At 40.3% G+C, this 21668-nt stretch overlaps 1 protein-coding gene across 1 annotated transcript in view; it reads left to right on the top strand.

The window, feature by feature from the left end:
* The window catches only part of THSD4 (thrombospondin type 1 domain containing 4), a gene marked incomplete at its 5' end in the record, with an annotated part of 228208 nt that overhangs the window by 155584 nt on the left and 50956 nt on the right, over positions 1–21668 (top strand). The window lies entirely within an intron of this gene.

Raw genomic sequence — 21668 nt, 5'->3', positions numbered from 1 at the left:
ACCTTGGGATTTCACACAGAGCTTGGGAGGGTGGGATAGATAAGAGTTTCAGACAGTACTGTAAGATAGACTTTAATATTGTAATTTTCCTAGTTTTGGAACAGTCATATGAACTTTCTTTGTTCTTTATAGATGGAAAGCTGCAAAGCCCAGAAATTCCATCAGGGAAACACCTCTTACAGAGGCCAGCAAGCATTTAGAAGTCGTTAGATAAAAAGCCACTGGATATGAGCTGTTTACTGAACAGCTAAAGCCTTAAGACTGACTGGGGATCCTTTGCTACAGTTTCTGAAGGTTCTGGCTGTGAAGCACTTGCCCTCTTTTGCCACCCTGCTGGGAGAATATTCTTCCCATAAATTGTGCTCCAGCTTCTCTTTTTGTCCTTATCACCCACTGTCTTCTCCCTTCCTCAGTAATGTACGGTAAAGTGCACTGTTCCTGAGCTGCTTTCACTGCTTCAGTGACAGGAGGCTGTCTTTGTGCCCTTTCTTTCATGACAGTAGCAATTGCAGGCAGTGTCTTGAACTTACTTCAAACTCTGGAACATGCACAGTATGGCTGGGGTATTTTTTTAGTGTTGTGCTGCCCGATTCTTAACAAATCTGTGTTGACTGGATGCCATGATAGTACTCAGGGGTTTAAATCTTGACTAGACAGGGACATAGTTTCATAAGAAGAGAAAAGAGCACATCCTTAATGTCGCAGCCTCCTTGCCAATTTTAAGCCCCTGATCTTAAACAAAAAAAATTGCAAGAATTTCTGAGTAAACCAGTAATACGTTCTTTTAAAAAGTATTTACAAAAGGCAAATTTCAATGTAAGCCTCATTTTGGGGGGAAAAAAGGAAATTATTTTTACTGTTTATTTTCTTTGAAAAGAAATGTTCAGCTTGTTTCAAGCACCTGGCAAGGAAATTTTCAGTGTGGGTTGTTAATGTTTGGCGGAGCTATAACCATCTGCAAGCAACAGGGATATTATTGGAAAGCATTAGAAAATATTAGCCATTACTATAGCTACCAGCTCTGCCTGTATTTCTTTAGAATTTTTTTTTTAATCTAAATTACAGCATGCAAGATTGCTGGTGATGAAATTGCATCAGTGCAAGTAGTCTTCAAAGTAGGTACACCAGGGTGGAGGGGAAGTAAAGACACAAACCGAGCGGCAGTGAGCATGGCAGGGTGAAGGAAGGTCGAAGTGCCAATTGGATTTGTAGGAGACCCCCTGTGCATCAAGTTCCTGGGCTTTGCTGCTGTTTGGGCCATGCACTTCATACTTCTCAGTAGCACAGTTCCAAGTGTAATAGGCGTAATTAACTCCCTTGGGGCAGCAACACTTGTTTTTGAATTTCAAATTTTCTTCGAATTAAAGGAATTAATAAAAGCTGTCCCAGGAGATAATAGAGAACACTGTTTTCTGTGCTACTTTTTGTGAGCAACATAGTGGATAAAAAGAAATACATGCAGTTGAAAGGGAGGGCTGATGAGTAAGTGTTTATTGCACAGATATATTCTGGCTATGTGAGCTGCTGTTTCAAGATCAGACAGCTGTCCTTAAAATATTTTGCTGCTTGGAGGTTTTTTCTTTACCTTGAAATAAAGCCAAGTTTTTCCTTCATAAAGGAGAACACTTGAATAAACATAACTCTAGTAGAAAGCCAGTTGGGACTAGTCTACTGGCAGTGGCCAGAGTTCTTTTCACATTGGGAATTGTTAGAAAGACAGTGAATCTAACTTCCCCCTCTGAAGGGCAGCTCACACAGTCTCTGTTCTTGACTTCTGTATTACTAAGCACCATGAAAAAGACCGAAGTTCACAGGAACACTATGCTAGGCCACTCTTGACATGGGCTGTTATTTTTCCAAAAATGATAAATATTTATTGATTTACTTCTGAAATTACAAAACATGCCAGTATTTGTTGCAAACAGTATACCCACAGGGACAGTTATTGACACATACCAAGCAGGTAAAGCTTGCAAAGCTCCTGTTACGGAACAAAGATAGTGGAGAAGTCTGAGTGGCTTAGAAAGCTGAGCTTTGTGTATTCTGGGGAGCAGCTTTGGCACATGAGGGTACTTAACTCTCAGTTGGATTCTGAAGAAGTTTGTGTGCATTTCTTTCCCACAAAAAAAGAGCTTGTAAGAGCTGGATTCTCTATCTATTAGAGCAGGTCACAAGAATTTTTATGGCGGAAATTAGTTATTTAATTCCTTTGTCCTCAGTTTACCTGTCTGTAAACTGTGTGCAGTGTAATACTTGCCTCAGGGATTTTAGGTTTCTACAATCCACTGAGAACTTGGATTAGGTAACCAAATCTTCACCAGTTAAAGCTGGAACTTTGCTATTTAAATGGATTATGTTAGTTTAATGTTAGTTTAACTTTTTTTTTCTTCCCAGTAAGAGAGACAGACTGAAACAGGTCAGCAGTGACTGTGCTTTGCTTTGCCTCTAGGCAAATCCAAATTTAATCCAAATTCTACTGCTCTGAGAGACTTTTGGCACCCATTTATCTCTGCTTTTCAGTGGAGTGGACTGTACTGAATCCTGAGGATCAACATGATTGTAACACAGACTGCAAGAAATAATTCAGTAAAATAAAAACTAGCTATGAGCTTGTGCAGTAAAATTCAGGCCTGGTTGCAATCGGAACATCAACAGCAGTGTTGGACTTCTGTGTATTAATACTTCCCTACACATTTCATCTGTGTTTCTAACCATTCACTCATTAATTCTGAAGCTGTTGTTGCAAAAGGAATTTAAACCAAAAGCTTTGTTTTGATCACTGTTAGTAATTGTGTTGCTGCCTGATTCAGTTGCACTGTTGATGCGCTGTGTGAAGGAAAATCAGAAAGAAGAGTGCAGACTCTTCATGGATTTTATTTGACCCTTAGAAAGGGCAAGTGCATGGGAAATCACAGCATTGTGAGACAAAAGACACTTCAAGAGAGCTCATCTTGCTTCTCAATTTTAACATATTGTTCCACATAGACAGTTCAGATTTATTGAAAGGAGAAGCTAACTTCAAACCCAGAAATCTTTGCAAACAAACTTTCCTTTCCACAATTTTTACTCTTTTTGGGAATGTGGATTGAAATTTTCAAAGGTGCTAAGCACCTTGAAAAAGCTCATAGACCATCTCTGGGAATTGATAAACTCAGTGAGTTAATGATAGATGAAGTGAACACAAACTGGTCCCCTTCGTGCCAGGACCCTGGAAACAGATCCACTTAGTGAGAACTGTGTGCAAATCTAATTACAGCATCAGGATGAAAAATCAGAAAGTAATATTATATGTCATCCAGTCAGCATGAGCCCATGTTTTTTCTGAGTTCATGTATGAAGTGTGAGTCTGAGTGTTCCAAGAGTTGGTGTGTGGCTGGTGATACAGGATTTTGGCATGTTGGGGAATGGGTGTGTCAGCTTTGGGGGCATAACCAGTCACATGTGTGAAATTGGGCACCAATTGCTTAGTCTGATTAGTTGAAATCTGTGATGAGTTGTTTTAGTGGGATTACATGCACTGCCTCATACGTCGTGTTTGTAACTTAAAAAAAATACACATAATGAAGCTTTTCCAACAATGAGCTAACTTTGATTAGGTTAGGAAATGGAATTTAAAACAGATCTTGAGGGGATCATTTGCCTTGGACATGGGTGTTTACAAACATACACACTGTGCTTTCTGAAATAATTGATGATGGAAAGAATGTCCTTTACGTGTTAGGCTAGACTGTGCAGCTGCATTGCTTTGTGATATGTATCCACCTGTGGGAACTCTTACTCTCTCTGCACTCTACCAGTTCATAGTGAAGTGCACTTGGTGGAGTGAATGTGTGGTAGCGTTCAAGCCATTGACAAATAATATGAATCTGGTGGCAACCCAGCAGCACAGCATGCTCAGTACCATGTTGTGGTTAGAATAGAGTTTGTTTACATATATGAACTTTGGCAATAAAAGCATACAGAGGCCAGTTTCACTGTAGAACGATCTTCAGTTGTGTTTTGATTAGAAAGACTCTCCCAATATGTTCTATTCGAGAACCGGAAAGGCACTTTGTTTGTATATGGGTAGAATCTGTTCAGAGAGCAGACCCTCTTCTGCATGGCCTTTCAGATCATTCAGGAAACTTAGTTCATTAATGGTTTTCTAAGGTGACATCTCTACAATACCACAACCATAAAACTTGCACAGATGCAACTCGGAATGTTATGTGGAGCCTGACTGAGAATCACTGTTTTCCATGCATTTCCTTCAGCTTTTATTAAGGACCTGGTCTGCAAAATCTCCTGCTGATAACCCAAAAAAGAAAGGGAAGGATGCAACTCATTTATTCAGAGATTTATTGCTTGCACATGGAAGGAGAACCACCATTTCATTGCACAGGTTTCCTAGAAGTGTGACCTGTGTGCGTACTGATTTTAATAGATTATAGATGTTGGAGACTAATGCTGAGATAAGTCGGATAAATAAGCTTTCCACTGCAGTACAAATCAGTTGCATTTAAGATACAATTTAAGTATACTGTATAGGCAGAAAGGTATTTGGGATAAACTTTTTAAACTAAGAGCCAGTGAGAACAGTGAGTGAAACATGTGAGTCAAGGGAATCTTTGCACGAGAGCATGGACCTTGTAGCATCTTGGTTATAGGATGATCAAGTAAGAGCTTATACAGATAAGGGAGGAGCAATTCCTGGAAAGACTTTCCCATGACAGTAAATTTTATTTTTTCTTATTCTCAGATGGGCTATTTCTAAAGTTTGCTTTGCTGAATCTCAGCATACTGCTTTGGCACAAATCTTACAGTAACACTGCGTTAAGAAACAAGCACTAGTTAAATCCAGTCCTTGCTGGCTGAAGAGCAAAGGAGCATGTCTTTCAAGATAAATCTAAAAAGTCTGACAAATGCTCAGGGCAGCATGAGATGCTAAGGAGAAGTGTTATGCAGCTGTGTGAAGTCTCTCAGGTATTGCTTGCATTCATAGGAAATGGGTGTTCCTGTTTCTGCTACTTGTGATGCAGACACACGCTTGGAAGGAGCTCGATTATGCCATCACATCCTCTGCTCTTGTGGTCTCCTCCCTTTTGGATTCACACATCTCCTTTCCCTGCAGCATTGATGTACAGCCAGAACCCCAGATGGCTTTGTGCTTGATTCATGTAACAGAGCTAGGGGTGCATTGCCTCCTTTGCTACTTTCTGGTCACCAGGAGTACATAAAGCTCTAGAGCACTTAGATTCCATTGTAGAGGATTTGCAATAAACTCCCCCCAGCCTCCCCTTTTTGATATTTTAAGGGCTGTTGTCTTCTGCACAGGCAAAATTTTAGTATTTCAGGACTACAAGCTCAAATAGAGCTTTGGAAGGATAACATTGTTGGGTTTTATTAAAAAGTGGGAAACTTGAACCTGTAAGTTTGAAAGATTTCAAGTATCTCAGTTACAGCTCTGTGTAGTCTATTGTTTCTTCAAAATCAGAAAGCATTGTATTTCTTCAGAATCACCCCTGTTGTTTAAATGGCTTTTAATTGGGATGGTACTATAGAGCTGTTGAGCACCAAGGATGGAGAGAATAGATCGGTACTGACTGGAGGATTCCACTCCTGGCTGGGACATTGGAGATGTCTGTTGTGTTGTGGAGTGTGCTTTGCTGCTTCTGATATTTAAGGAGGAACAGATGGTGTTTTTCCACTTTTGAAATGGAAAATCTACCAGTCCATTCTATTTGCTGTTCCTACATGGCAGGATAAAAACAGAATCATAGAGGTCATCATGTCACAGAACCTTTCTTCAAACAATTAAATACTTGCTGTAGAAGCAGAGACTCACTGCTGTGTGAGTAGAGGTGAAAGTTTGCCTCTAAGTGCTTTATTTGTGTTCTTCAGTTCTTGTCTTTGATATTGTTGTCAAATGTTCTTAGTATTTACGCTCTTTATGATGTTCATGAACCAGAATGTAATGCTGGTAAGTACTCTAAGTGTTCAGGAGAAACCTTCGATGCAGCCTGTTGAGGCCAGCAAGGTGTAGTTATGTTGTATTGGGGAAGAGGTCGTATCTTTGGATGGGTTATATTATTTTACACTTGTCCACTGAAGTATCAAGCTTTTGAAGAGAATTGTGGAGACCTTTGATTTGATCCTGAAATGGGCATAGTGGTACTTGCCAACAATAATACTGACATGTGACCAGGGTGGTGCTGACATGCATTAGCTTTAGCCACTTAGATAAGAGGTGTTTTTAAAAGGCATGGAGTTAACATCAGCGGAATAAATCATATTATTTATTTAACTGTTTATTGTTATTGCCAACAAGGTCTAATTAGGCTAGATTTTAAGAACTGTTTCATGAATTTTCTGTTACTGGACTCAGTACATCTGTACCTCCAAGCCCTGGGTGCAGTTTTGAAGGCCTGAGCATTATGATCCACATCATACACGTATACTTTCTCTTTGTGTAACAATTCTAGGAGACAAGATGCCCTTCTTCAAGACCTGTAACATGTGGACTTGGTATCTGACCTTAGATCCTGAAATGGTTTTCTGCTTTTCCTGTTGAGTTGAATAAATAGAAGCATCTCAAAGTTGACTAGCTATCTTGACTTTCATAAGGTGATAGCCAGCAACAGTTGATTTTAATTTCCACTCAGTCTTGCTGGCGATTAGCTTGATGTCACACACCTTAAAATGGTTCTGTGTCTGGGAAAGCAACAAGTCCCATTTTTGGTATCTTCCCCTAAAACAATAACACTTGAGGGGAATTGGTTTTGCTGACTGTCAGGGATATCAGTGTGAGATGCATGCTTTATATTTTTAATCCTTTTTTATTAGCTGTTACTAGTTGATATCTTTAAGACCATCTTTTCACATGATTACTTTTCCTGGATGGCTTTACTTTTTCCATTGTAACAAGAATAAAACCTTTTTTCTCTCAAGTAATTCTCCAGCCAGCAAGAAACCATTGAATGTCTCAGTGAAAGAGTCTTTATATGTCCTTATGTGAGTAGCTTTCTTCATCAAATGGATTTCTATCTCGATGCAATAAATGTCGTTTGGATTCTTAAGGTTGTCAGAAATGAATACTTTGTTTCTTCTTGCTGTCTCAAAATTTATCTGACAAAATGAAGTTCAACATCAAGCACAGATAGGTCATGAAAACAGCTATTGTGCAGGTAGAAAATCTGTGATTAATTAAGTGGGCGGCATCTGGACGTGACCGCGATCTGGTTGTGAAGGGCTGTAAATAGCATCAAAGATGTGCGCGCATTAGGGCTGTGGACAGCAGGATGTATTTGAAAGCCAAAGTAGGATCAAATGTTTGGGTAAAAATTATGGTTATAGCTAACCACAAATCAAGTGAGAGCCATTAGAATGTTGTTTGTTATCCTGTGGTTGAATTTAAATTCTCAACATTGCTCCTTTGATTTGTAAAGCCAGTGAGGGTTAGGCTGGGTCCCGGAAGACACACGAGATGTTAGAGACACGCAGGCTTTAGTGTCTTTGTCATGCTCGGCCTTTGGAAGCTTCCTGAAGGTGTCTGTTGCTCTACATGTGTAGGCATGGTTCCTCAGCGTTGAACACCTGGTTTAGTTTGGTTGAGTCTGTTTCCACTGAAGGATACGTACCACTGAACCTTGTCCTTGTGTTTGTACAGGTTAGGTACCTCATACAGTAAAATGCCGAACAAGCTGGCTGTGTGGGGTAATTTGCTTGCTGTTCTATAGGAGCGCTGTGAAGCACATAAATTTTGGCTCCCTCAGGGATCAGCAAAGCTAAAAGCACTTCCTGGAAATCTGCATCATTCTGCTCATTTACAGATAGCTCTGGTGAATGAGGTGTACGTGTGGTGGGAATCCCACCAGGATGTACTGGCATGTGCTAGCTGTTACTCTAAAAGTCATAAAATCTTCATTGGTGTCTCCATGAATACCCGTCACAGACAGGTAGCAATGAAAGGAATAGCATTCATCTAACTGCAGGAGTTAAACCCGTAAGTTCGTGTGAAGGTCAAAGGTTTTAACAGTGACCAGAGAAAAATGGTATTTTTATCCTGTTTCTTCACATGTTGAGGAGAAAGCCATCCAGCTTATCTCTAGGCAGCCATGCTTAGACTTGTGGAGCCTGGGACTAATCCAGAAAAACTAGGGTCCTCCTTAATGCAGAAACCTGTCTCAAAGACAAGTAAGGGATTCCAAAAAGATGAAGAGCCGAAGCTTTCAGGTGTCAAAACAATATGTGCTTTCTTGCATCTTTTCCCAAGCTTCCTTGTACAAGTTCTAAAAGGGGAGTCTAGAATGTAAAGACCAAACCAAAGCAATGTTACAAGTGTTTAATGACTTATTTAGGACCTCCAGTCCAATATCATAAATGACTTTGTGGATAAACTAATACCTTCTGGAGTGTGTCATGTGCTTGTGTGATGCGCATTGCTGTTGAACCCCACCAGTAGAGCTGCACCGTTCTGCTGGAGCTAAACACCCATTCTGTTGTAGAATTCTGTTAAGCTCAGATTTTACTGATTGGATTGTATCCTATAGGTTTTACTTAGGTTAATGTGACTGATCTGAGGAAAAGGTCGTCATTTGTATGCCAGAACTGTTTTTTAATATTCTCTGCAGTATTATGCAACAAATGTTTTTAATCAAGTGATAAATTTAGAAGATCCAAATTACTGTAACGGGTTTGAAACTCTGTGTCAAATCCACACTCTAATGTTTGGTTAATGGGTAGGTGCAGATGAAGGGAGGGGGGAATATATCTTCTATGGGGTACAACCTAAAGTCAAATAAGGCAATTGAGTTGATGTTAATATAAACTCTTGGAGGTTGGAGTTCTGGGTGAATAGAGTTGTACCAGTGGTATAAAGGGACATAGTTCATCATTTTCTTTCTCAGTTGTTTACTTACATAGCCCTTACTTAAGGGGGGAAAAATACCACAACAAACCCTGCCTTTATTGTTACGGTATTGCTCGGTTATAAAAGAAGTAGGAGTTCTTAGACATAAATGTTCATCTGGAGAAAATGAGGAATGGTGTGTTCTTGCCAAACATCCTTGGCCTTTATTACAATTTAAATTTTGAGTTTATTATTTTAAAGTAATTTTTCATTTCTGAGAGATGACTGTGATACAAATTTGGCTTTGGAGACGCTCAAGGCTTTCTTTAGAAAAGAAATCTGGTAGTGAAAGAATAAAAGCATCTTTGCTTTCTGTTTGTTTTAGTTTGAAGAATTCTTGAAGGTCTAAATGTCAGTGTCTGCACCTAGCCAGTTTTAATCAAGTTTACTCCCTGTTCCACAAAGCTTAACAGAGATACAACTGGAATTAATGAGATAAGAAAGAACCATTGCTAGTTGGTGGCATAACTTGGAACTGAAAATATGAAGAGGAAATGGCGCCAATTGTCTGACAAGATGTCAAGTGGAAACGGGTGTTAACTAGTACTGTTTGGTAGTAACTCCTTTTTGTTTTCCACACCCATTTCTTTATATCGTTTCATGGTGTTTTCACTTTTCTTGTTTTGGAGGAGGCAAAAAGTTGAAGGGGGACTTGGGTAAGGGAAACTGGAAAGAGGAGAAAGTTTTATCTTTTAATGCTTCCTCTTTAAAACAGTCTTAAAGTAAAACGCCTTGTACTGCAAGCCCAGAATTGGACACAATATTCCATTTGTGGTTTCTCAAGTGCCAGAGGGCATAATCACTTTCCTTGACCTGCTAGCTACACCCTTGCTGGTACATTCCAGTGTGCAGTTGCTCCCTTTGCTGCCATGATACACTTCTTGCTCATGTTCAACTTGTTTCCCACAAGGACCCCCAGGACCTTTTCTTCAGAGCTGTTTCCTAACCAGGGAGTACCCAGCCTGTACTGGTGCATGGAGTTATTCTGTTCAAGATGCAGGACTTTGCATTTGAACTTCATGTGGTTCCTCTCTGTACATTTCTCCAGCCTGTCAAAGTCCTTAATATCTTGAATATTCCCTGCAATTTGGTATCATCTGTACATTTGCTGACAGTACACTCTTGTCTTACTGTCCAGGTTCTTACAGAACTGTTGAAACAATTTTGTCTCCAGAGGAGTGGTACTAGTAACTGCCTGTCAGTTGGATTTTAGAGCAGTGATCACTATCCTATAAGTCTGGCAATCCAACTGGTTTCCCAACCCCCACCTTATTGTGAAATTATCCAGTCTGGATTCCTCCAGTTTGGCTTTAAGAATACTGTGGAGACAGTGTGGAAGGCCTCTCTGAAGTCAAGGTAAAAACCACCTACAGCTCTCCATGTACCCACTGAACGTGTCCTTTAAACACTGAAGGCTTGTTCAGGCATGACTTGACCTTGGTAAATCCATTATGGTTTTTCCCAGTAAATTTGGGGGGAGGTTGTCTTTCATGTGCTTGGAAATGGCTTCCAGGAGGACTGGCTTGCAGTCTTTCAGAGGGCCTGGGATTAGGTTTACCAGCCTGCAACTTAGCCTCAGGTCTTGCTTCTTGTCCTTCGTTGAAGACAGGCGTGGCATTTCCTTTGCCTAGCCATTGGGCATTGCCACCAGTCACCGTGACCTCACTGTGATATCCTCCAACTCCATTGTCGCACATCCCATCTGGTCCCAAAGACTCGTGTAGCTAGTGCTCCCTAATTTAATCTTTACTCATTTCCACTGACTCAGTGGGAGGGATTTAATTTTACACAAGACTACAGGGGAGGGGAAAAATAGTATGTTTCTGTTTGATACACTTATACCCAAAAGTTATTTAAATTTCTTAGTAAACTTTGGGTTCTGATGAGTGTGGAATTGACACTGCCTTGTCAAATCCCTAAAGAGACTGGCAGATTTCCAGTTGATGTCACATTTGAAGTCAAGGAAGATTCCTTTTGAGGATTTCATTATTTATTTATGATTGATAAAGAAAGTCCACCTGGTTTCCAGATGAGGAGAGCAGATGATACAAGAAAAATGTTTGAGAGTTCCTCCTTCATTTCACTTTTCTGTAATATTTCATTTCAAGTTCAAATGCCTCCCAAGCCAAAAGAAATCTTCAGATTGACTAATAGAATTTAAGAACATATTACTGGTAACAAAATAACAGTAGTTGTTACTGATGTAGTAGAGGCTAATTGGAAAAGAAGAGCAATACAATCTTTGTGTTTAGATGTAAGAAATGAACTCACCTAGATATCACAAGGGTTGTGCGTGCCACCTTGTGGATAGCATTATTAATCCTGTGTCTCATCACACAAACTGATGAGGTAAGATAGTCAGTTAGTTTCAAATTCTGTGGTGGGAATGAGTTAGGTTTTCTCTGCAGAATGGAGGATTTTGTTTATTTTTTTTTCCAGTATTGTTAATTGGTGTTCTGAGACTTTACCTCCTTAATTAGTATATGAGTATTCTGTAAGAAATCTCTCAAGTTACAGAACAAATTACCATTGGCTTCAGTGTGTGTTTTCTGCTTACTTTGATCCACGAGGTGTAGTTTATCTAGAGCAATACTGATTTGCCTGTTTTGGTGGTCTGTTTCTATTCTGCAAGCAGGCTGCATTGCTCAAAGCACCTATCTTTCACCTTTGGCTGGAGTTTGGGAGCAGTGGGGCAGTGTGACAGCCAGAGGAAAAAGAAACACTGAATTGTTCAGTCTAATCTACAGTGTCAGGAGCAACACAAGCATGCTCATCCATAGGAGAAGGTGAAACCTGCAGCTGAGAATCACAGCAAACCAGGCAGACAGTGGCCTTACCTAAAAGGGTGCATGTTGACAGCTCAGAGCAGGTAGGACAGGTCTGCCACTGGTTGCCAGATTCAGCCAACAGTCCAGATGAGCTAATGATTGTCTGGGTTCTACTTCAAGCCAGAAAATCAAGTCAGCAGGTCAGGACCGGGGTCAGAGTCAGGTGTGTGCCTGCAGCATAGCTCGGACAGAGGGCAGTGGTAGGACTGACTGCAGACACGTACGCTGGGGAGAAGGAGGGCAGGAGGCATCTCAGCTCTGTCCTTCAAGGCTGGATGGCTGCCTTAGGAAATCGAGCCTTGAGCCTGGGCAGCTAACCGACCCAGAGTGGTACACAAGATCTGGAAGAGGGAATAAACCAAACTCAGCTTTGTTTAGTTCAGAGCCTGGGAAACCAGGCTGAAGAGGCTTTATCCAGCGACTGCCAAGCTCTGGTTGTAGTGCTTCTGGACACCTTCCTAGGGAGTGCAATGCCAGAATCTCTAGCCAGCCATACTCTGACTACCAGATGCAGCTGCAGCACTGAAATCTCAGAGGTGCTCACACTGTGTTTAGGAAGCAGTAAAAGGAACCAATCTGCCTTATTGGCCACAGCCCTCTTTTGTAAGCCTGCTTTCATCATGTGACCCTTAACATTTCTCATGTTTTGCCATGTGGGCTTATTTACCAAACCATGTTACCCAAGTTATATTGGACTCATGTTGATTTAACTGGAACTGAACCTAAGCAGCTTCAGACCCAGAACTGGAAACCTGAAATGAGCCAAAAAACCATTCTGGTTTCACTTTCTGCTTCTCTGGTGAGTTGTCTTTTATGTTTAGTTTCCCAAGACCTTATTCAACCTAATTATCTGCCCCATTTTCATGTTTTCAGTTGCAGCGGAATTGAGTCTCAGGGAAGGGCATGATTCCCCTGACAGGTTTTCTTAGCTTCCACAGTTGTGTTCCAAGCTGTGTGTTAAAGGACATCAATATTTTCTGTCTTGCATATCAACCAACAAAACTTGCTGTCTTTTTTTTTTTTTTGGGGGGGGGGGGAGTGAAGGAGGAGTTGATTCAAAATGGGTCTTGAAATCAAAAGAACTCTATTAGAACCACTTTCTCATAATTTCTGTTTTGTTATTTGTTTTCTTCAAAAGCCTGAACTGGGTTGCATGTGTACATCTAGATGATGTTCTCCCTAAATGGATGTTTGATGGAAGAATAATAGATTGATGAAGCAGCAAAGCTTGTGTTCAAATTTTGTGCTTTACTAAAAGTGGATGTAGTGTTTGCTAAATGAATTTAAATCTTCTGTCAGTTCTTAGAGACTCCTGGTGGTAGTCCTGTACTTAGTTACAGTTGTGTTTATGTGGGAGAGAATGCTGTAAATCACAAGTGAAGGAGTTGGTAGGAGGAGTTGGGACTCAGGAGAAATGCAAAGTTGTGTTTCAGAAATTTGGAACAAGCTCTGTGCACAGATGATGGGAACAGGTCATTTAAAATGCATCTGAAAGCTGCCCAGACTTCCTGAGGGAAAGCATGGCTAACCCGTGGGACAGCAGCACTGGCATGGCTCTGAAAAGCTTTGAAGGCAAGATCTTTGTGTGGCAACTAGTGTGTAAGAGGACTCCTGGAAAGGCACCTATTTACAGCTACAGCTTGAAAACCCTGTCACAGGAGGAAAAAACAAGTGTTGTGCTTAGATACTAAATGCTTTGCTAAAAAGTTAACAACAGTGTTTACATGTGTGAATTTAACATCGAGGTGAGTGAATCTTTCAGGTAAATTGAGATCAACAAAACAAATCTCCTGGTTCTGATTCCAATGGCAATGACAGTTTCCAGTGGCAGGAGTGTGAAAGAGTTTAAGGTGTCTGTGAAGCAACCACAGAGTGTAATTCATTTCTCTTTTTATCCTGTCATCTAGCTTTTTGTAGTTGTCCTGGTGGGCTTGAGGTTCATTTAACTTAAGATGGAACTTGGGGGCAGTAGAATCATAAACCAACCAACAACAGTATAGTCCTTCAGAGTTCAAGACCTTTGTAAGACCACATAGAGACAAGTAGTCCCCATGGAGATCTCCAAAATTATTGCTGGAGGTGAAAGGGCTCTGAAGGGCTGTTAATCACGCTGCATATGTGGTACAATGAATCTCACTGCTCCATGTTAAAAAGCCTCTACACTTACAAAAGGCCATGAAGTAAACTGTGATTTCAGCAACCTATTCCTGGTAAATCAAGAATGGTAAATTATACTTAGTCTTGTATCTTTTGTATCTTTTGTAGATGGCATTTCACTGGAGACTAGAGATAATTCCTAGGCCCAGCCCAACTGATTTCCAAGGCTTCCTTTCCACTGACTTCAGTGGGATATGGATCAAGAGTAGCTAATTTAATACAAATATGTTTCTCCGTGAAATAGTAGACAATTTGTCCAATAATACCTACCTGATCAGTTATTGCACACATGCTGTGTTTATTAAATGGGGGGTTGGGGAGCGGTCAGATGAGCTGCTGAGAAAACATTCTTACTAAGCCTTTCAGAGCTCCCTGTGTGTCCTTGGCTCAAGAAGCCACTGCATTCACTCCACTGAGTGTGGAGCACTAGACCGCAGTCGCTGCGTGTGATGCTGTGTGTGAACGCAATATGCCATCTTTTAGCACAACTGCATTACAAGAGAGCTGAAAAGAAGAAAGGTGCAGTGCCGACTAGATGTCATATCACCAGGACTGCATGAAAACCTTTCAGTGTGGAGCACATTCATAAAGCAGAGTCATCTGTTTAAACAAACCTCAGTGCTCAGAATGTGCTTATTAGGTGCAAGAGAAAGGAACAGCTGGTATTTCCCAAAGCAAATCAATAAGATTCAATCATGGCAATGCAATAACAGCTTTGCAGTGTATGTTCTTAGACTCATGGAATAGTGGGCATTGCAAAGTACAGTTGGTGAATTTTAATTTCCTCAATTGTGGACTCTCCAAATAATGCCTGTGTAAAAAATTTCAGCTCCTCTAAGTAACACCAGAATGCTGTTAATTAGAAATGAAGATTTAACAACAGAACAAATGCCTTGTTCATCTTGAACAAAATGCACAAAGAACAAATACCATGTTTAGGAAAAGTGAATTACTTTTAGATGGTGCCAATGATCTGCTCAAGCATTTAAGGTGAGGAATTAGAATAAAACAGTGCCAAAAAACACCCAGTAGCATTTGCTTCACCATTACATTAAGCTGAGCAAATACTAGAGATAAATTCACAAAGAAACCACAGCATATTTAGCCTGGGCCTGGGCTCTCTTTGTCTTCTTCCCCTTTTACTCTGCCATCTTTCTAACCATTTGCAGTCAATTTGACTGGTGGGATTTGAGTATTTTCTGTAAACATAATCAGTCGTGTACATGGTCAGAAACACTAAGCTGTGGTAACTAGATCAGCCTGCATCTTGTACGTTCTGTATGCATTTCAAATTACACATCTAGCAGCCAAAAGAAAAGACCACTGTAGAGTCTCTTTTTGCTCTCAAGAATGTGAGTATTGTATCAACAAGCAGCAACAGGAGGGGGGGTGTAATGATAGAAGAAAGGAGTGGCAAAGACTGAATCAATTTCTGCCCTCCCCATGCAGTGAGAAATAAAATGTTGCTTATAGTGTGTAAAGTGGCAAAATGAGTAATACCAGAAGTATGTAATGTTATGTTCTCAGGATTGAGACAGCACTGAGAGAGGGGATCTGTGATGTTCAGATAACTCTTCCTCTTACAGCCTCTTTCAGCTGCAAAGATCCCTAGAGATTTTGGTGAACTGAGCTGAAATCTATATAGTATATTATGAACTTTAAATAACTGGGAGGAGAGCTTCCTACAAAGTATTCATCACTGGTTTTTCTGTAAGTTACAATGAGAAATTTACGTTGTTCTTTGTATGCTTTTAGAAGCAGAAAATACTGGTTACTAGAAGAGCATTAGGAGTGTTGTCAAGCAGCCGCTGAAGCATCGTTCCGACGGGTCATTGTTCTACAGTTGGCGTCTAGTTAATAACTCAGTTAATGCACAAACCAGAAAGAAATTACTCTCACATTCCCATGGCTGGGTTGGCCATACAGTACTAGGGAAAATGAGACTTTTTTCCTGCTTTCTGCATCAATGGTTTCTAACTTGGTTCCACTTGCAAAATCATTCTCTTGACGAGTGGCATGTCAGCAGCAGCTTGAAGTTTGGATACAGGAAACCAAGTGAAAACAGTGGTGTAACGGAGGTGTGGTCTGGGACTATATGTCCAGAAGGAGTTTGGGGTTCTCCCATAGAGCTCCAGTTTGACAGCAGGTTGATCAGCGATCTTATGCTTCCATCTTTAAAAACAATCTGAAAAGGTGACTACTAATTCCCCCCCTCTCCTGACTGTGTCCATGGGTGACTAATTTGTGGCTCCGAAACAGCTCAGTCATGTCCCTGTGTTGGTTGGGACTTTGCTGTGAGTGATGGTGGAATGTGGTGTTTGGAGGATATCTTGGTACTCTGCCTCTGCATGTGTGGGTTGTAACGTGTTCTTTGTCAGACATCCTGGTGTTTCCTGTGTTTTTGGCAGCTCTAATCTGCTGTTGGGACATGGTGGTTTGACATCTCATGGTGCTGGGTGTGACAGCTATGCCATGTTACTGCCTTGTCTCTCATGCCTTGGTGCAGTGACACCTGCAACAGTAATCTCTGACTTGGGCATCCCTGTGCAATTTTATTTGACTAATACAGAGGTTCTAATTACATGTAATTACTGTTCTGTTTTTTAGTCACTTAAAGATAATACTATCAGATTCAAGGTATATTAAGTATCTGCTGCTTATCTTAGAAGTGTCTCTTGAGGATCTGGAGTTTCCCCTCTAGCCAACTCCAAGCCTGGATTCCAGAAGTAAATACCATGTGTTTTTTCTGTATGCTGCTTAGCTGCCAAGCATTCCAACTGCTTGTGCACATCTAGTCACAAATTCCTACTTATCTCCAGGCTGTGATTAGGCCATAAGCAGTATGAAAATTCCAGAACATCAAATCTCTTGGCTTGAAGATAAAGTGCTTTGTATGTTGTCACAAAACAGAAGCTGATTTCTCTTACAGATAAGTGTTTTTTTAAATGAAACTGTTACAAAAATACACGGCAGTTTTGTTTTTGTAGAAACACAGTTATATCCCTGGTCAGTCAAGAAGCATCTAAGTTAGCATGCTGCTCTGTTTGTTAGGGTATAATAATAGTAGACCACTCAGCACAGTACAAGTACAACTAGATAACAGCAAATGAAAGCTAAAGATTAACAGATGAGCATCTGGACACACTTATGGGATGTCTTTTTTCCTTTTAAATCTGCCTTTCTATTGCCAACATGAAATAATATGGCAAGATCTGTGTGTTGAAGTTAATCACTGTATGTGTTGATAATACTCCATGGATTACCCATTCGTTTCAGTAGTTTTGTGTCAATATGCAGATTTCCTTACCCTGACATAGTATTTTTCTAATGTAAACTGTAGACTATTTTAACTTGTTTCTGCTCTGGTTCCTGGGTACTCACAAGGCAGAGAGACTCAAAACAGCTAATGCAACATTTGGAGGATCTTCCTTTTCTTGTTCTTTAAACACAGCAAATAATTAATCCTCAGCATTAGACCGAGTTTTTATGGAATATTTCCTGTCAGTGTATGAATTTAGTAATTCATGTATTCCTGCTTTTCTGTAGAAGCTGTGTGGTTTTAAGCAGCTTAAATCCTGATATATTAAAAATGCAGTTTTGGATAATTTGTTACTTTATACAAGGGGGAAAAGTAAATATTTTAACTGCAAATAAGAATACTGAAAAGATATCAGTTAGCAAAGATAGTTTTTATCATCTTAGTGAATCCAACAGAGATCATGAACTACCATCAAGGGATGTAGAACTATGATGGAAGGATGAGCAGAAGTTTGGGAAGAGGTATGCCTTGTTCCAATGCTGTTATGTTATACCACCCTGTAAGACTCACGTGGTTTTCAGAATGTGGAGAGAAAAAACAGTAACTTAAAAGTAAGGGCATCTCTTGTAGTTAACCCCCAGAAATGCCCTGCAGTTCTAATAGCTAAATCTTGATACTTCTACGTGTTCCACAGAGCAGATGAACAAGCACATGCCTTTTGATGGCTCCACTGTTGGGGATGTATCACATTGCTCAAGCAGAACTGCAAATATGGTGGCTTCCATGCACAGTCACGTATAAAACTTAATTAGCAGGAGCCTCGGCAATTTGTAGAACTAAGATTTATTGATGGCATACACTGTTAAAGCAGGTCTCCCCCCACTAGCCAGGTATTCTTCTGCTACCCACTTAACTTCATTAGTGGTGTTTTATACCCTGTACTTTGCTTCATTACTCTTCTCGCATTACCCTGCCTAATGTTGCTTTAGCTGCTGGATCATCTTTGGTATGACTTAAGTAAACAGGTTATTCTTCTGCCTTCTAGCCCCATGGATGCCTAGTTGCTTAATGTATTACAACTTTTAGCTAGCTACCTGTCCCTATAACAGATTTCCTAAGTGAATGCTGTTAATATACTTCAACTCATCACTAGTGTTTTCCTGCCTGATAACACAATGCGGCGAGAGCAATGGAAGCCAGGTATTGCCATGTTGTATTATTTATGCCACTCTACCACACAGATTGCAATTTTTAATAGAACCACTTAGTACTGGAATTGTAACATCTGCTTTCCATTTTGGGGATCAGCACTTCATGTTTTCAAATACCTGGCACCAGCCCCATTCTATTGTATGCATAGTCCTAAATCCCTATTAAGTCCACCACTGAATATTTCATCCAGATTGTCCCTTTTTACTCTCAGGGCTTTTTATTTAAATTAATTTTGGCATACAGTTGGCTGTAATTCTTGAGCAGTGTCTTTCAGGCTAGCTTGTAACTTTGAAGAGTTTCTTGAACTGCTTTGCAAAGAGAGTTGAGCAATACAGATGTATAGATAATGCAAGTCAAAAGTAGCTCTTCTAAAAACTGACACTGCAAGAAAATGCTGTAGAAGAACAGACGTGTTCTAGATCTCCTTGTTGATAGTGAAAGAGCAGCTTGCAGTAGTCTTGTCCAAAATCCTTTTGGTGGGCAGAATGCAGTTACCTTTGCCTTCTCACTCATCTCCTATTCACAATCCCACTAATTCTACATCCATAGCTGGAATGTTGTGTGCAACGTGGCTTGAGAAGTGACATCTGCTTTTGGAGTCCTGACCTGTCTATTATGTGATGAAAACCAGTCTTCATTCACTGAGGCTGCTTTTCACCATTGTGAGAGTGTACTGGGCTGTTTAGTTGGGTGTTAATTTATTTGGCACCCAGTTTACATCTCAGCCTTCCAGAGTTGTTCAAGGAGACCGCCTGAGATTTCAGATCTATCTGCTTATCTAGCAAAACCTCTGATCTTTATTTACATAGTTAAGACTTATTCATGTTCCCACAGCAAATGCTGTAAAGACCACTCACTTCTTTCCTTAGCATCATTTTTTTTCTGGCTGGTGTATCGCAGCATGTTGGGCAGTGTGGTAAGGCGATTTATTTGCTATGTATACATGTGCTTAAATGTAATGAATGCCACATCCTGGGAGAAATTATAAGTTGGTTCATAGCTTTACATGAATGTACATTAGCCAAGCAGCGAAGTGGTACTTCTTAAATTTATAGTCATAACAGGGAAAAAAATGCTGAATTATCTGTTCCGTACAGATGTATGGATTCCACATTTTTGGTTAATATGGGTGAATTCTGTTTGCCAGCCTAGTTCTACAGGGATGACTGCCATTCCAAATCTCTGCATAGCTTCAAGCAGCTGTTTAAAAGCAGAACAAAACCAGAATGAGCTTGCCAGAAAAGTGCTCGTTTCATCTTCCCAAAGGTCTGACCAAGGCTCCCGACACCCTAAGTGGTGAGTCCTGGACCAGTAACAGGTGTCTGATCCAATACGTCATGATCTGTCAGTGCTGGAAATCTATGCTTTATACAGTTAGAAAGGAGGTTTCCATATAAGACATGGGGCACAGGCTTGCCATGTGATATCCTGGCTGAATCTGGAAATGCTGGCAAGTACACAGTCATTTCTGTATGTCTGCCTAAAGTGTATCAAGCAGATGTCAGGCTATTAGTATGTATTTGTTTCAGCTGGCCTCTTCTGAAACCTATGCAGTATTCATCATTAAAGCACATTTCCATGGAAGTCTCAGGAGACACCCCAGTAAAAAGGTATAACTTCTCTTTGGAAAACTGGAATTTGCTGCTAAATACCTGTTCTTTTGGTATGTAAAAGGGGTATATGGGTGCACTCTGTGTAACAGGTACATACTTTATCTCACTATTATTATATTTATTTTTGTTGTGTTACTTACTTACCATATTTATATACTTGTGGTTCTTCCTCATTGTCGGTTGCTGGTTTCACATTATTAGTCCTTGTGTCCAGTAGTTAATTCTTTGTATCTTTCTCAGTCATTTAAACATGAGAGGCACGCTGTGTGACACGGGCTCCTTGTGCCCTATATGAAAAAAATCCAATTAGTACAGCCAAAGTTGGCAGCTGTTTTGTATGTCAGTCAATCTTTGGCTAAGAATGACATGCGGGTTTCAAACAGGTTTGGTGTTTACCCCCTCTGAGGGAGTCCCATTGGTTCTTACGGGTTGTGTTTCTTCTGTGGAAAGTAGTTCTGTTCACACTGACCCACAGTAGTTCTGTGTTATGGTCTCAATGAATAAAACATGCTTTTCTCTATTCTCTTTTATTTGCTAAGAGGGAGAAAATTGTATTAACCTGTGTGGGACTCAGCACTTATGGAGAACACCGTTAAACATTTATGCCAGCAGTTCATATTGTGTAACACCTCATACTTGAAAAAATTCCCTTCATAAAACAACTTGCTGGCAGTGGAAATTCCCTGAAAGTCACTGAATAGCATAGGCTGGTGCTGAGTGCCACTACATTTCCTTCCAAAAAATATCTGGTAGGGAAAGTGTAAATAGTCACAGCAAAATATCCTTGGAAGTGGACTGGTACAGAGATCAATCAGTCGTTGGGCACAACGGTCTTAAATTTACATCACTCATTCTTCAGATTGTTTTAGCAGGTGTGGAATCACATTGTGTGGTTTGCTACAGAGAGACTTGTAGTGCCTGTGTTTAACCAAGTGCATCACTTCGCTAGTGATAAACGTATTGTGAGGTGGAACTGAACTCATATGCAATTTGTTCCACCAAGCAATGCAGATGCAGGATGTTAAACCAAGTGTTTCCATTGGAGTCCAGAATCTCTTTGAATTCATGCAGCATTGTGCTCACTTGATTTGGTAGGATGGAACAGAGTACCTGGTCATCCCGCCATGCAGCACAGAGTGCTAGGGTATCTCCTTCATTCTCTGGCTTCATGACTACAAACAGGTATCAGTGTCAAGCTCCATGTGATCCTGACAGTGATTAGTTAGATGGTTTTATCTGTGTTTCTTGGATAGCCATAAAAAAAGATGTTGGGTGTTAAATATTTACATTGGAGCTAAGCAGACTCTGGCTTGCAGTTTAGAACATTTTTTGCAGCAAGGGCCAAGTGTTAATATTGGGAACAGGAAAGAAATACAGTGGTGCCAAGGCTCAAGATACTCCCTGTGTTGTAAGTCAGTGGTATCAAAAAATTGTTTTTCTTCCCCCTCTTACTTGGATGTTTACTTCTAGGAAAGACCATAAGGCAGTAACACCCATTTATCATCAAGAATGTGCAAGTATTTTTGACCTACTTGTATACATCCATGCTCTATGAATGTTTGCCATTAAATCAATGTGTTTCATAAGAGGTGTGATAGGCTACTGTTCTACTGGCTCTTGTGAAATTTCATTATCTGAATGAGAAGCTCTTTGCATGGGCCAGTTAATCATATAGATAGATGGTGAGTATTCATCCTAAATGTGACTTGAAG

Source organism: Gallinula chloropus (assembly GCF_964237585.1).
Source record: "Gallinula chloropus genome assembly, chromosome: 9".
Lineage (NCBI taxonomy): Eukaryota > Metazoa > Chordata > Aves > Gruiformes > Rallidae > Gallinula > Gallinula chloropus.
Note: the sequence above shows the minus strand (reverse complement) of the source record. Positions and strands in the feature narration are given on the sequence as shown.